Source organism: Octodon degus, unplaced genomic scaffold (assembly GCF_000260255.1).
Source record: "Octodon degus isolate 3935 unplaced genomic scaffold, OctDeg1.0 scaffold00050, whole genome shotgun sequence".
In the NCBI taxonomy this organism is placed as follows: Eukaryota; Metazoa; Chordata; class Mammalia; order Rodentia; family Octodontidae; genus Octodon; species Octodon degus.
In genome coordinates this window covers 5233827-5246709 of record NW_004524626.1, presented here as the reverse complement: position 1 = coordinate 5246709, position 12883 = coordinate 5233827, and positions in this window count along the sequence as shown.

The window sequence follows — 12883 nt, the reverse complement described above, 5'->3', positions numbered from 1 at the left end:
TGTTTGGGTGGAACACTCTGTATATGTCCACCAAGTCCATTTGTTTCAAGCTCTCATTCAGTTCTATTATTTCTTTGCTAAGTTTTTGTCTGGTTGACCTATCTTTGGTGGATAAGGGGTGTTTAGGTCTCTTGTTAAGTCTGTGGTATTATATATTAGATTTTTCATGTACACTAAGATTTGCTATAAATGTTTCTCTGGCAAGTGCAAGGGCCTGAGTCCAATCCCCAGTTCCAGAAGAAAAAAAAAAAAGATTTGCTTTATATAGTTGGGCACTCTCGTGTTTGGTGCATATATATTTATGAGTGTTACCTCTTCCTCTTGAATTTTTCCCCTAACCAGTATATAGTGACCTTCTTTATTTTGCTTGATCATTCTTGGTTTGAAGTTGAGACTTCTGAGAATATGATTCCTACCCCTGCTTTTTTCTGAGGTGCTGGGGTGTGTAGTATTGTCTTCCATCCTTTGGAATTTCAGCCTATGTATGTCTGTATGAGTTAAATGTGTTTCTTGTATACAGCATATTGTTAGATTTTGTTTCCTAATCCACTGTGCCAGTCTATTTCTCTTAATTGGTGAATTGAGGCCATTTACATTGATGGTTAGAATTGAGATGTATTAACTTATGATTTACATGTTATTTACCTCGTGTCGTTTACTCCTTTTTATCCTTGTTTAATCATTTGCCCTATTGAGTTGGCTGCTTCTGATCTCATTCGTGGAGTTCTGATCATTTTGGTCCCACTCTAGAACATCTTTCAGGAGCCTGTGTAGGGGTGGCTTTGTCATCATGAAATTCTTTAGCTGTTCTTTGTCATGGAAGTATTTTACTTCTCCATCAAACTTGAAAGAGAGTTTTGCAGGGTATAGTAGTCTGGCCTGGAATTTGTTTTCATAGAGGGCTTGAAGTCCTCTGCTCCATGCTCTTCTTGCCTACCTGGTTTGTGAAGAGAAGTCGGTCGTAATTCTGATGGGTTTTCCTTTGAATTTGAGCTGCTTTTTTCTCTAGAGGCTTTCAGTATATTATTCTTGAGCTGAATTTCTGGGATCTTGACTATTATATGTCTCAGTGTGTTTTTCATTGGGTTGAGGTTACTTGGCATTCTGTATGCTTTGGTTACCTGACTGTCCAATTGTTTCCTCATATTTGGGAAGTTTTCTGCTATTATTTCTGCATATATATATATATATATATATATATATTTTTTTTTTTTTTTTTCCTGGTGGAACTAGGGATTGTACTCAGGCCCTTGTGCTTGCCAGGAAAGCACTTATTACACTGAGCTATCTCCCCATCCCCATGCCCATATTTTTTTTAATGTCATTTGTTTTGACTCCTTCTTTCTCATTGATGCCTATTAGTCTCATGTTGTTCATCTTTGCATCGTCTTGCAAGTAATGAATTATTTTTTCCTGCATCCTAGTTGTTTTTAGGAGATATTTTCTTACCTCTTCACTAGCTGCGCCAGCGTCTTCAAAATCTGAAACTCTGTCTTCACTTTCACTTAAAGAGTTTTGGAAGCTTGTGGCTGAGATTTTAAGTTTTTCTATATCTCTTTGACTGTGCTTCATGCGATCTATTTCTTTCCTTATTGTTCATTCAAGGAATGTGTTATTTTTCTAATCTCCTCTATTTTTTTATCAATGTTTTCTTTAGAAGCAGTTATTAATTCTTTTACTACAATGTTTTCTTCAGATTGGGTTTCCTCCCTGTTTCTGTAATTGATTCTTTACTTCAAATGCTATGAGTTCAGAGAATTCTTTTTTTATTTTAGAAAAGAATTCCTCTCTGAATTCCTCTGTAACTTTCTGCTGTTGCTTACTTACTATTGATGCTATTAATTCATACATTTGAGCTGAGGTAGTAGAAAAAAATTTAACTCTGAGTTCCTCTATAACTTTCTGCTGTTGCTTCTTTACTATTGGCGCTATTAATTCATATATTTCAGTTGAACTAGTGTTCTCTACATTTGCTCTGGGTGGGCGTTGAGTTTCCTCCATATGTTTCTGCATTTGATTCTCTACTGCAGATGCTATTAATTCAGGGATTTCTTTTTTTATTTCCAATCTGAGTTCCTCTATACCTTTCTGCAGTTGTTTCTTTATTTCAGAAGCTGTTGATTCATTGCTTTCATCTGTGATTCCCAATTTGTTCTGTGCTAGTGTCCTCTGCACTTGTTATGGGTGGGTTTGGGTTCTGAGATTGCATTTTGCTCCTTCTCATTGTCATTTTGTGTAGCACTGTCTTCTGACCTTTGTTGTAGAGTTTTGGTGCAGTTATAACCTTAGCACTTACTGAAATTCAGATGCTTATCTATAAAGTTTGGATTTATTTAGCACTGCCTGGCTTGGGTCTGGCTGCTGTGCTCCACTCCTTCCTGCTGTCGCCCTTGGGAGTGATCCTTTTGTGCCCCTCTTGCAAGATGTTCTGCTCCTGGACTAGCTGGGTGTCTTTGTCCCCTACACTCTCTGCAGGTATTGCAGCTGCAGGGTTTCACCCCTGGCCTGTAGTTCAAGCCTGAGCTGAGTCTGGAGGGGACAAGATGTAGTGGGGGGAGAGGAAGCTCTCCCACACACTCACTGGGCCTGGGCTAGGGCTGGATCTTGGGGTCCCCAGAACGTGGCAGAAATTCTCATTGGGTAGGCGGGGGGGTTGCTGCGGAGTGGTGGTAGGGGTCCTAAGGGGGTGGAAGAGGGTCTCACCCACACTGTGCCTGGGCTTAGACCTCGAGACCAAAGTTTTAAAAAGAACTTTTCCTTGTACAGTTTCTTCAATTCTAGAATAATTTTTATTTCTTCCCTGACTTTTTTCTGACTGATTATTCACTAGTGTATTAATGGCTACCTTAAAAAAAAACCAATAGAAATTAGTAGACCAGTCATCTCAGCTATCCTGTGCATATACATTCATTATTTTTTCCATTCCTTTTTTTCCTTTCTTTTCTCCTTTCTCTCATCCCAATTGTTTACTCCTTTTGCTTACTTTCTGAGCAACTACACTGATGACAACAATGTGCAAATAAAAGCCACTTTTGAATGCCTATCATCTTCTTTTTTTATGCTTTGAAATTGTGTACCCTTCCTAATGTCTTATCTATTATTTCCTATTCTCTTTAAAATAAAAAATGTATTATTTGATCTCCATGTGCTTGTGTAGTTTCTGTGGTTTCTTTTGTTATTGATTTCTAGTTTCATTCTGCTGTAATCCAATAGTATGCAAGGGGTTATTTTAATTATTTTATATTTATTTTACATATTTATTCAATGGTGTGGTTTAACTGTGGTGTTTTTTCAATCATTTATCAATTAATTAATTTGTTTATTTGGTACAGGGTCTCACCACACAGCTCAGACTCTTAGTGATCCTCTTGTCTCAGCCTCCCCAGCACTGAGATTATAGGTGTGCACCACCACACCTGGTTTTGGTTTCAAGCCTAGCATGCCTGGAGTTTTGGGTCTGGCACAGCATGTGGTGCCAGGAATCAAAGTCAGGTCCTTGTGTTTGCCAGGCCAGAGCTTAGACTGCTGAGCTATCTTCCCAGCCCTAACTGTGATATCTCTTTGTGATTTTTTTTTTGTCTGATTGACTTGCCTAATTGTGAAAGTGTAGTATTGGGGTTTCCCACTACTATTGTACTGTTTCCTGAGTGTCACCTACTTTCTCAAGCATGGCTGCTGTGGCCCAAGTACCTGTAACAGTTTGTGTGTGTTGTGACACATACTCACATGCTACAAGGTTCAAGGTTTCCCACTGCCCTCTCTCCAGTTTTCTCAGCCAGAACTCTGGGAGTCAGCTGGAGAAACTTGCTTGTGGCATCCAGAGGACAGAAGCTGTGTATTTTCCAGGACAGCAAACTGAGACTCAGAGGGGGCAAGCTCCTAGTCCAATCTGCAGTGCTCAGAGGAACTAAGATCTGTTGAACCCACAGGGCCAAACTCCTCCCTCTGCCATGATGCTGCATTCCTGTAAGTGGAGATAATGCCTTCTTAATCCAGGGACATATATGGTTGTGGAATATCAGGTAATGTGGCAGTTTGATAGGAGGAACATCTTGGACCTTGCTCTCATCAGTCAGATGCTCATTCCACTGAGCTATCGCCCCAGCCCTTAGGAAGAACATCTTAAAGTCCTTTAATCACCATGTAGCTCCTTGACCCACACCCAAAATTCTCCACCTATCATATTTAGGGCTACTTCCTACTTTCTCTAGGTCCTGTCCATAATTGTCCTCTGGTCTTTCTCAGGTGAGCAATGGTTTGACATATCAGCTCCTATTCAGGTTGCTGAAAAGGAAGGTTGAGGTGACTCAGTTCTTTTTTACAAAAAAAATTATTTATTTATTTATTTATTTATTTATTTATTTATTTATTACAGGGTCTTGCTACACAGCTCCACCTCATAATGTTCTTCCTGTCTCAGTCTCCCCAGTGCTGGGATTACAGGTGTGCACCATCACGCCCAGTTTCAGTGGCCTGCATGGCATGCAACACAGGGGATCGAACTTGGGTTCTTGCACTTGCCAGGGAAATGCTTAGATTGCCAAGCTGTCTCCACAGCCCCAAGGTGGCACAGTTCTTATATCATCCTTAGAATATAAGGGAGACTCCAACCCTCTGTCTGACTCCTCCAATATTACTCCAGCCCAATCAGCAAGCTGGTGGTTGATGCAAGAGCTCCGTGTAAGGACGGTGTGTAGCCCCCACCTTTACTTCCAGGACAGACCTTACTTTTAGGCATGTTTGTCCATGTCAAGGTTAAGGGCAAGGCTAGAGTGTGATAAATGGGTGAAATCCTGGAACCATCTCAGTGGCTACAGGTACAGAACTCTTTGCAGCCTTATGATGTGTGGAGCATAGTCAGCCACCTAGAGCAATGTGTTGGCCCTCACCATTATTTGCCCAGATAGTCTCCAAACCTCTTTTAAAGTCCTTTAAGTATATTGAGATCCTCCCTTCACTTTCTTTTTTCTTTTTTTGGTGGAAGCAGGGATTGAACTCAGGCCCTTGCTCTTGCCATGGAAGTGCTTATTCTACTGAGCCATCCCCCTGCCCCCCCCCACTTCACTTTCATTAATGAGGGATAAGTCTCAAAGACACTTAAGTGACTCACCCAATGTCACATGTCTGGAGAGGGCAGGCAGCCTAGCTTCATATCGTGTGCTACTAAAGATTAGGCTGCACTTCTCATCCTAAATAGGCATTTGCATAGTACACATGTCTCACTTTCTTTTCTCACATTGCTGGGACAAATACCCGATACTCAAAATGAAGGAAGGAAAAGTTTATTTAGCTCACAGTTAGTGGAGGTTTTAATCCATACTCGGCTGGCTCCAAGGCAGAGTGGCACAGGGAAGAGAGCAACCTACCATGAGGGCAAAGAGCAAGAGAGCACTATGGAGGAGTAGCAGCAACAAAATGGCAAATGAGAGGAAGTCTCTCTCCCTTAAAATGCATTCAGGCTATTGTCCCAGGCTGGGAGTAGTACTCACACCCATAATCCCAGCAGTACTAAAACCCATAATCCCAGCAGTACTAAGACCTATAATCCCAGTGAATCATGAGTTAGTCTCAAACTCTAGAAGTCCCTGCCCCATGACTGCATGAAGTTTTGGGGGGACAACTAGACACAAACTATAACAACCCACCTCACAAAATTGTGCTAAGAGTTGAAAGAACCAGTGTATATAAAATGCATAAAGTAGTACAGGAGCTCTATGATTTCTCTTTATTATTGTTGTTGCTGTTGTTATTATTTTGTTGAGTAAGTTACCCAATAACCCTAGTTATCACCTCCATGAGCCCCCTTTTCACTGAAAAGGAACTAGACATTCAGGGAAGTGAAGTAACTTCCTCCAAAACCACAGCAAATAAGATAAATATGACAGTGCACCTGATAACAAAGCTCAGCAGATACTGGTTGCATATTACATGTCCAGGGAAAAGAGATGTGCAACTTGGAGCTCTATGACTCAGTTGCTCCAAGGATGGTCCAGAAACACACACTGTCATTAAAACCCAAGAGTTTACATGAAATGCAGACTCTCACACCTCCATCCAGAAAGCTTAACTCGGAATTTCATCCAGGACACCTGTGGCTGATGCCTGTCTAGTCCATCATGCTTAGGAAACCTTAATTTAAGGTCTCTAGGTTCCAGGTTTTTTTTTTTTTTTGAAATTTCAAAAAAAAATGGTTTCATTATTTCTTTGTTCTGAAGAACATTCAAACAACTCTTTTTCTAGTTATTTCAAGTTGTCCAATAATTTATTTGTTAGCTGTTGAGCTATAGGATTCCAAAATGATAAATTCATGAGATAAGAAATATATTAACTACTCTTATTTGATCAGTGTATAGTGTATATATGTACCAAGACATCAACTTGTACCTCAGGAATATTTACAGTTATAAAATTAAACAAAACATAAAGTATGAGACTTTAACCTACTTTTTTTTTTTCTTTAAGCAGTTTATTTTTATACTTATTCAACTAACATTCAATTTTGGGGTATCATTGCCTTTAAGAGATTGTAGTTTTTTAAACAGCTTCAATAATTTTAAGCTGCATAAAACTGAACTGGTACCTTCTAAGAGCTTATAATGTAAATTCTCATGAGAGGCTTCAATGTAAATGACTTTTTTGCTATGAAATTTAAAAAAATTAAAGCTATATTTACTGTGATAAGTATTGCCCATTGTCTTTTTCTTGTTTAGTAACTTTATTTTTTTATTTTTTGCCATAATTTTATTGTCAGAGATAGGTATTCCATTGCCATCTAAATACTGTAGGTGCATGAATTCATCCAGTTTTACAAGGATGCAGGTTGTATCTGTGTATTCAAAGTGGTTTGGATAGATAGTTACCATTTCTTAATGAATAGAATGCATCTTGTACAGCAATTAACCACTAAGAAGAATATATGCAGTGTATTATTTGTTGAAACTGTACTTCCGATTTGATTTGAAACTGTCTCATTGCTATATGTTTATCAATAAAACTTTGAAAAAAAAAACCAAGGATGCAGGGCTGGGAGCCCTCAACATCACTGATACTCAGGACTTTTTTTTAGTTAATAAACGAAGAAGATACAGTTTAACATCTCAGAGCTTACATGCAGCAGTATGAGTATTGCATAAATACTGTGTATCAGGCACTGCTGGGGTTCACCAGTGAGCACTCTGCTGGCGAAAGTTTCACATCTTACGGAGAGTTGGATGATGATCAAAGACACCAAGCAGGTAAATCAGTGATAACTGATGTGCCTGGAGGGAGGATCTGGGGGACAGGGAGGGCTCCCAAGGTAAGTTGGCCTTTCAGCAGGGGCATAAAAGAAAAGCTTCCAAGGTCACCCAAGCTGACAGAAAAGCAAGAGGGTCCCTCTTCCTGTGACACTTATGCTGAGGTCACCAATGTGTGGATAATACCATTTATCCTTGTGAAAGGGAGGACAGGAAACAAAATCAGGCTACATATGGAACCTTTGAGCAGGTGCTGAATTGTCATCAGCCAATGGCCAAGCCCCAGCAGGACTCTGAAGCCATAGTAAAGGCAGGCTCCTAATTCATGGATCAGGTGAAAGAAGGGGAACCCCTCAAGGAAAGTTCTTTGTTCCAGAAACATTCTGCCTAAGGAGATGGGAAACTCTAATGGTTCTCATCCCACATGGGATGTTTCAGCTGCCAAACTGTATAAACCTGCCTTATGGAGTGTCCTTCAGGAAGGAGAGGTATGTTCAGGAGCAGGAAAACTGATGTTTTTAAAATTAATTTTATTGATAAACAGCAATGAGACAGTTTCAAAACTGGTTAGTAGGAGAGTTATAATAATTAATGCATTGAATATTGTTGTCTTCATAGTAGTTATTCATAGTACAAGATGCAGACATGATATCCTGTGCAAACACTATTAGTTCCACTCTTTCTTCTCATTGAATTAAGAGAAAGTAGTTGTACATCTATCCTAACTATTTTGTATATACAGGTAGAAAATGGTCCTCCATTTATATTCTCTTTTTGTTTAGTTTTGTCAGAGATGGGTGTTCTATTGCCATTTAAATATTGTAGGTGTGTGAATTCAGCAAAATAATCCAATATAGTCCAGTAGTCCATAATAGTAGTGGGTTATCCATAGGTCTGGCAATGTCAGAAGTTGTTGACTTCACCCTTTTACAGCTCAGCTTATTAAAAAAGAGAACTACAGGCCAATCTCCCTCATGAACATAGATGCAAAAATCCTCAATAAAATCCTAGCAAATAGAATACAGCAAATCATCAAGAAGATTATGCACCATGGCCAGGTAGCATTCATTCCAGGGATATAAGGATGGCTCAAAATAAGCAAATCTATAAATGTAATACACTAGATCAATAGAGCCAAATCCAAAAACCACATGATTATCTCAACTGATGCAGAAAAGGCTTTTGACAAAGTTCAACACTCATTCATGATCAAAGTCCTAGAGAAAATTGGAATACATGGCCCTACTTGAATGTGATGTGTTTTTTTTTTTGGCCAGGGCCCATTAACCTCTAATCTAGGCCACGAAAGTAACAAGCACACCTACTAGTAGTATGTGCCACTATGTGGGTAACCAACTTTGGCTGCTGCCCATCTACTTATAAGCCTTAGTTTTTGCACCTGAAAAATGGGTCTCATCAAGATTCACAGAAATTTTATTTTATTTATTTTTTCACTGTTCATTTCTTTTCTTTTCTTAAATAATTTTATTGAGAAATAGCAATGAGACAGCTTCAAAACTTATTAGTAAGACAGTTTCAATAATTAATACATTGTATATTGTTGTCTTCTTAGTGGTTATTCATAGTACAATGTGCAGACATGATATGCTGTCCACAAACACTATTAGTACAAATCTTTCTATCCATTGAATTAAGAGAAAGTAGTTATATATCTATCCTAACCATTTCTTAGTTAATTTTATTGAGAAACAGATAGCAATGGGACAGTTTCAAAACTGATTAATAGGACAGTTCAATAATTAATACATTGCATATTGTTATCTTCTTAGTGGTTATTCATAGTAAAAGATGCAGATATAATATCCTGTCCAAATATTATGAGTACAAATCTTTCTTCTCATTGAATTAAGAGAAAGTAGCTGTATATCTATTCTAACTATTTTGTATATACAGATACAAAATGGTCCTTACTTTGTATTTCCTTTTTTTGTTTAGTTTTGTTAGAGATGGGTATTCCATTGCCATTTAAATATTGTAGGTGCATGAATTCAGCAAGATAATCCAATATAGTCCACTAGTCCATAATAGTAGTGGGTTATCCGTAGGACTTGCAATGTCAGAAGTTGTTGACTTGAGCCTTTCACAGCTCAGTATATTAATACAGCTCTATTTTTTTATACCTCATTTTTATACTTTTCTGCTGGATGGTTAAGATAAAGATAAAGCAAGACCTATATAACAAGAAATGTATCTTTTGTATCTGATAAGGTCAGTCAAGTTGCCTCAGGATCTATCCTGTAACCCTGTACCGCAGTTTGTAGACCTTTGTCAGTGTCAGCCATGTGGATGAGTCACAGCCATTGCTTGACCAATTTACTCTCTGTGAAAGCCTGAGAGAATGTTTTCTCTCCATGTGACTCTCCTTAGGCACACCCTAGGTATCCTTACTATTTTGAATATACAGATACAAAATGGTCCTTCATTTGTATCCCCTTTTTTGTTTAGTTTTGTCAGAGATGAGTATTCCATTGTCATTTAAATATTGTAGATGTATGACTTCACCAAAATATTCTAATTTAGTCCACTACTTCATAATAGTAGTGGGTTATTTACAAGACTGGCAATGTCAGAAGTTGTTGACTTGAGCCTTTTATAGCTCAGCATATTAATATGGCTTTATTTTTATACCTCATTTTTATACTTTTGTGCTGGATGGTTAAGACCAAGATAAAGCAAGACCTACATAACAAGAAATGTAACTTTTGTATGTGACAAGTTCAGTCAAATCCCCTCAGGATTTACCCTGAAACCCTCTACCCCAGTTTGTAGATCCTTTGTCAGTGTCAGCCATATGGATGAGTCATGGCCATTGCTTGACTAATTTGTCCTCTGGATTTATGGAAATTTTGCAATCATTCTATCAGACGTGCAGAGAATTAGTATGTGTGAACAATCCCTTTTGTGTATTTTATAATACTATGACAATATGTATGTGTGCATTTGCACATGAATTTAAAAAAAGACTCAGAATCAACATTCATGAATTGGGAAGGTAGAAAGAAGTAAGAACCACTTTAACTTTTTATATATCTCTAAGGTTTTTCTTCACTCTGAGCTGCTATAACCCAGAAGGATTATAATACAATTTTTTTTCACAGAACCGGGGATTGAACTCAGGCCCTTATGCTTGCCAGGGAAGTACTTATTCTACTGAACCATCTCCCTGGCTGCGACAATATAATTTTGAGAAGAAACAAGGATTTGGCACAGTGGAGGGAGCGCACATAGCTGATACACAGAAGACAAGCAATTTTATTTTCTTTCACCATGAAGATACGCTTTCCAGGAATCTTCCTGAGCTCTCTCTGGAGCAAGGATGTAGGCTGCCTACTGCCTGGAGGTTTGCCTTTCCCTTCCCTTAGGTGTGAGGAAAGAAACAAACTGGGTGTATTCCAAGCTCTGTTACTCATTAGCTGTGTGTTTTTGGACAAATCACTTGCCCTGTCTGAGCCTGTATTCCTTGGTGAGAAGGAGAGATAGGGTTATGCTCTCCACGTAGTTGTCTCATCAAGAAACCACTTAGTGTCAGACCCAGTAATAGGAGCTGGACGAACCAGACACATGAGTTCCCTGTCATCATTATACTCGTATCTGATGGGAGATGCTGACAGATAATAAGCCCACATCAGATAATGGAGGTAATAGAAGAAATAAATAAAATGTGATGTTGTAGAGGTGAGGGGGGTGCTGGACATAGTGACCAGTGAGGACTTCCCAAGAGAAGATCTGTGAGCAGAAACCCAAATGGCATGATGAGTGGGCTTTGTATGTCAGCTACCCCCTCAGCCATGCCAGGATTATGAGGATCCAGCCCCAGAAGGAGCAACTATACAACCTACACCATCTGTCCCCCTTTGCTTCCTTCCTCAGTTATGCTGAGAGGAACAGAGATATGAAGCAATGTCCTTCTAGGTCTGTGGGAAAGCGGAACCAGCCACACTACAGACTCACAAGAGTGATGAAATCTGCCCGCACTCAAGAGTCCCCATAACAAATATCATGTAGCTGTCAGTCCCAGAAGACATAGCCTGGGCAGCTCCACTGGCTGGAGTTTCTAGTATCTTGGAAGAAGTCCCAGGAGATCTGTCATCTCACTGAGGAGACAAAGGCACAAAGAAAGCAGCAGAGGATTCACAACAGTCAGTACCAACCTCCCCTTGAGGAATTTGTTGGGGAAACCATTCTGAGGATAGGCCAGCCCCAACCTTCCCCAGATACTGGCCCCAGAAGGGGAGAACTCGGGGCACAAGGACCACTCATATGCAGGGAAAGGAGGTCTCTGCTCTACAACCAATCAGGGGACCACTACAGAAGCCTACAAGGGACACAGAACTTTGCTCCTTCCTGTGTGTCTGCCTATGTAGTGGTTCAGGGGAGCATTCAGGCAAAGAACTGAGTGACTCGTTACACACTGTAACCATACACACACATACACACACACACACACACACACACACACACACATACACACACACTGCAGGCACGGGGATCAGCACTGGTCCAACAGGTTGGAACCTTTAGCCATCTGCCTCTGTCTTCTCTGGTCAAATAAGGGGATGGTGGCTGGATCAGTGTAACTCATTCACACTTCATCAGAAGGGCAGGGGATGCTCAGGTTTTAATGTGAATTGTCCCTTCGAAACTCACAGTGGGTTCTAATCCAAATCAGAAAGTAGCACAAGGGTGGAAACTTCACCCAGCTTTAGGATTCATGGGCAGTGCCTTTGGGAATTAAAAAGAATTAGAGATGGCCACACGAGTGAAGGCCCCAGGCTTGACTCTTGGTAGTTTCATAAGGAGACCAGAAGCTCTTAACACTCATTCTCCTTATCTCATGGTATGTGACGCCTTCTGTCCCACAGGAACTCTGCCAACAGCAAAGCCATCAAAAGAACTTATTTATTTTTTTCACTGTGTTCCTTTATTTTTTAATTAATTTTATTGAGAAACAAATAACAATGAGACAGTTTCAAAACAGGTTAGCAGGACAGTTACAATAATTAATACATTGTGTATTGTTGTCTTCATAGTGGTTATTTATAGTACAAAATGCAGATATGATATCCTATCCAAACACTGTTAGTACAAATATTTCTTCTCATTTAATTAAGAGAAAGTAGCTGTATATCTATGCTAACTACTTTGTAAGTACAATACAAAATGGTCCTTCATTTATATCCCCCTTTTTCATTTAGTTTTGTCAGAGATGGGTATTCCATTGCCATTTAAATATCGTAGGGGTGTGAATTCAGCAAAATAACCCAATATAGTCCAGTAGTCCATCACAGTAGTGGGTTATCTGTAGGACTGGCAATGTCTGAAGTTGTTAACTTGAGCCTTTTACAGCTCAGCATATTAATATGGCTTTACTTTTTATACTTCATTTTTATACTCCTCTGCTGAATGTTTAAGACCAAGATAAAGCAAGACATATATAAAAAGAAATGCAAGTACTGTATCTGACAAGGTCAGTCAAATCCCCTCAGGATTTAACCTGAAACCCTGTACTGCAGTTTGTAGATCCTTTGTGTCAGCCATGTGGATGAGTCATGGCCATTGCTTGACCAATTTGCTCTCTGTGAAAGCCTGAGAGAATGTTTTCTCTCCATGTGACTCTCCTTAGGCAC